This window comes from Chrysochloris asiatica, unplaced genomic scaffold, assembly GCF_000296735.1.
Source record: "Chrysochloris asiatica unplaced genomic scaffold, ChrAsi1.0 scaffold00025, whole genome shotgun sequence".
NCBI lineage: Eukaryota > Metazoa > Chordata > Mammalia > Afrosoricida > Chrysochloridae > Chrysochloris > Chrysochloris asiatica.
This window is the reverse complement of record NW_006408543.1, coordinates 4,155,249-4,159,598: the sequence shown is the minus strand read 5'-3', so window position 1 is coordinate 4,159,598 and position 4,350 is coordinate 4,155,249.

The following is a 4,350-nucleotide window of genomic DNA, read 5'->3' as shown; positions in this document are numbered from 1 at the left end:
GAAATGAACAAATCATTGGTTTTGCAGAATTCTATCATGCGTTCTCCAGCATCATTTCTATCACCAAGGCCATATTTTCCAACTACTGATCCTTCCTATTTGCTCCCAACCTTTGCATTCCAATCACCAGTAATGATCAATACATCTTGATTGCATATTTGATCAATTTCAGATTGAAGAAGTTGGTAGAATTGAATTGTTCTATTTCATCCTCACTGGCTTTAGTGGTCGGTGCATACATTTTCATAATAGTGGCATTAACTGGGCTTCCCTGTAGGTGCATGGATATTATCCTATCACAGACAGCATTGTACCTAATGACTGATCTGGATATGTTCTTTTTGACAATGAATGCAACACCATTCCTCTTCAATTTGTCATTCCCGGCATAGTAAACCAATGGCTAATGGCCAGTACCAGTCCATTTCAGTACCCTAAGGCCTCGGCTATTGATGTTTATGCATTTCATTTCATTTTTGATAACTTCCAATTCTCCTAGATTCATACTTCATACATTCCATGTCCTGATTATTAATGGATGTTTACAGCTGTTTCTCTTCATTTTGAGTTGAGACCCATCAGCAAATGAAGGTCCCACAGGCTTTTCTCCCACAAGTTTTACTCCATTCACGACATCACGGTCAACTCTACTTTGAGGAGGCAGCTCTTCCTCAGTTGCATTTTGAGTGTCTTCCATCCTCAGGGGCTCATTTTCCAACACTATATCTGACAGTGTTTCTCTGCTGTTCATAAGGTTTGCATTGACTAAATATTTGGAAGTAGTTCGTCACTCTTTCTTCCTAGTCTTTCTTTGTCTGGAAGCTCATCTGAAACCTGTTCGCCATGGGTGACCCTGCTGGTATTTAAAACACTGGTGGCATTGCTTTCAGAGTCACAGCAACTCACAAGCCACCACAGTATGACACACTGACAGACAAGTGGAGGCATTCCTTAGAGACTGCCATTTGTCTTGATATCAACCACTCCCTAGATCTGGGTACTTCGAGTGCAGGACACCCAGGTCCAAAGGACAGACTCCATTCCTGGGTCAGCAAGTCCCTCTCAAGATATGAAATGTGAGTATTTCATATCTCTCCTGGTAGCCTGGAACTGAAGAGGAACTCAAAAAGATAATGACTAGAGATTCATTCAAATTTGCAAGTGCAAATAATAAATGCTATTAAATGCAAATGTATTTTTTATTTTTTAAGTAGCTCCATACACATCTCTTTCTGGCACCCTGGGTTTTAAACGAAGGGAGCATTGGCATTTATTGACCGTATATTTAGATAAAAACTGCTGTGTGCTTAACTTGAAAATCTCATTAGTGTCGAAATTGCCACTGAGTAGGCTATCACTCATGTTTTACTTAGTAAAACAAACAAATAATATCTTTCTTAGAAATATTTAATCAAATGTCTTCATTTTCTGTCTTTCAGATAGCAAAATAATCATCCATTCGATCAACAAGTATTTACTGTGGGTCTGTTACATACCCAGCATTGGATTGAGCCCTGAGTATAAAAATGGTGAGCAACATAATACGGTGTTTGCATTCACTGGAGTCCTGGTATAGCACTATAGAATAAGCACTGGACTGCTAACTACAAAACTGGTGGTTTGCATCACCAGCTGCTCCTTGGAAGTCTTATACAGAGTTGCTATAAGTTGGAACTGACTAGCCGGCACTTTACAACAACAACCATCAATGGGATTATATTCTAATAATGAAAATAATTAAAAAATATATATATAAACTTGAAAATCACACTGAACCTCAAAGTCAGTTTGAACTGCAAGGTCAGTGGTTCAAACTCACCAACCATTCCTCAGAGTTGCTATGAGTTGGAATCAACTTGAAATCATTTAACAACAGCAACAACAAACTTGAAATCAATAAAATAATTACAAATTGGGATCAGTTAAATGAAGAGTGATGTGTTGGGGTACAGGAAAACTAATGTAGTCAAAGGAGGCCTCTCTAAACAGAGAAAAATTAAGCATGTAGAGTTAAGAAAGAGCCAGGTCACAAATAGAAGAAGAAAGAACATTCCAGGCTGAGGGAATACATTTGGAAAGGTCTGGAGATGTGCAATATCAGTGTGCAGGCTCAAATGGCTGTAGGGTGAGGAAGAGCAACATGGATGGGTTTGGAGAAGAGTCTAGATGTTGGACTGCAAAAGATGCTTAGGAGTAGGCCATGCTAACAGTTAAATTTCTTCTCATGTACAATGGAAGAACACCAAAGGGCTATCATGAGGAGTGATGTGGTCTAATGATCATTTGAGAAGGTCAGTCTTGCTACTGTGTGAAGAATAAGCAGACGGTGTAAGAGCACAAGTCAGGAGTCTATAGCACCAACCGGAGAAGAGATGTTGGCAGTCTTCATAGATAGAGCCCATAGAGATGGGAACACGTGAGTAAAACTATGAAAAAACTTAGAATTAACAGAAGTTGGTGATGCATAGAGCCCATAGGGATGGGGACAAGTGGGTAAAATTGAGAAGAAAATTAAAAAGAAAAAAAAAAAAGAAGAAGAAGAAGAAGAAAGGAACTTGGTAATGAGTTAAATTTGAGAGGAGAGAAGTGAAAGAATGATGATGACCAACTCATAGGCCTTTACTTGGGAACCTGGATGAATGGTGCTACATTTCTAAATTAAGGAAAACAGGAGAATAGGTTTCACATATGAGGAATCATGTTCCCTTCTGAATATATAGAAGATTTGGTGGTGGTGATAGTTGGCCTCAAGTGAATTCCAACTCATGGTGATCTCATGTGTGTCAGACTAGAACTGTGCTCCATAAGGCCTTTAAGGTGTGACCTTTCAAAAACAGATAACAGGATTATCTTCTGAGGCCCCACTGGGTGGACTCAAACAGCTAACCTTCGAGCTAGAAGTTGAACCCTTAACCATTTAGCATTCTATAAAGCCTTTATCTTAAATCTTCCATGACTGCATTCTCAATGCTGGTAAGAAGAGCATTACCTAACATGTAATAGATGGTCTTTAAACATGTGCTGAATACAAAGATGCCCATGAGATTCCTAGTAGAAATTTTAATATGTGCATCCAAAATTGGTCCAGAGATTTAAAATAATAATAATAGGACTGCCGTGATCATATCAATGTAAATAAGTCACAGGGCTGGAGGACATTGGAATTAGGGGAAAGGGAGAGGGAGAAAGAGCTGGATCCCAACACATGAGTAACACCACTTCTTAGATGCTGGACAAAGGAGAAGGATTCAGAGATGAATCCAACTGAATACAGATGCTTAGTTCAAACCCAGTGAGTAGATGCTTGAATTTTGTGAATATTCTTTGGACTACCATATGCTATATGCTGTATGGCACTGTAGGATAAGCACTAGACCATAAGGTCAGTTTGACCACAAGTTCCATAGTTCAAACTCACCAACCACTCCTCAGAAACCCTATACAGGGTCGCTATGAATCAGAACTGACTCAACAACACTTAAAAACAAGCCATATGTTTATTATTGCAAATGGTTTAAAAAGAGTAATAATCCACACATTGCAACTCAGGTAAAGGCTAATACTGCTGACAATTATTCCCCAGTTATAATAACAACAACCTGAGTATCCAGTAGTCTAGAGTGATACAGCAGAATGTGTGTGGAATCAAAAACCAGGCACATCAGGGTTTGAAGCATTTACTGATGAAGCTCAAAGACAATAGCCTTCAGTAGAGATTACATCTGAACGTGAAGAGAACCAAAAACAATACAAATGGACCGATAAACAACATCATGATAGATGAAGAAAAAATAAAAGTCATCAAGGACTTCATTCTACTTGAGTCAACAGTGAATATTCATGGAAACAGTAGTCAAGAAATCAAATAATGAACTGGATAAGTTGGCGACAAAACACCTCTTTACACTTTTAGAAATAAAGATGTCATTTTGATGAATAAGGCATGCCTGCCCCAAGCCACGGTGTTTTCAATTGCCTCATAAGCATGTGAAAGCTGGACAGTGAAAAAGAAAGAGGGAAGAAGAGTCCATGTATTTGATTTGTGGTCTAGGTGAAGAATACTGAATAGGCCATGGACTACCAGAACCAAAAAACACATCCATCTTAAAAGAAGTGCAGCCAGACAGAAGTTATCATTCTTGGTAGAGAAGCTACTACCTGGGACCCCTAGTCCAATCTTGCCCCTGCCTTTCCAGGCTGTTCCCAGATGCATTGGTTCCCTTATCCTGGTCTCTCAAAAGTAGAGCTATGGCTTTGAATCTTTGGTATGCTTAGAATTCACCTGGTCCTCTTATAGTAAAAATGTGTTTTTGTTTTTGTTTTTGTTTTTGTTGTTGTTGTTGTTGTTGT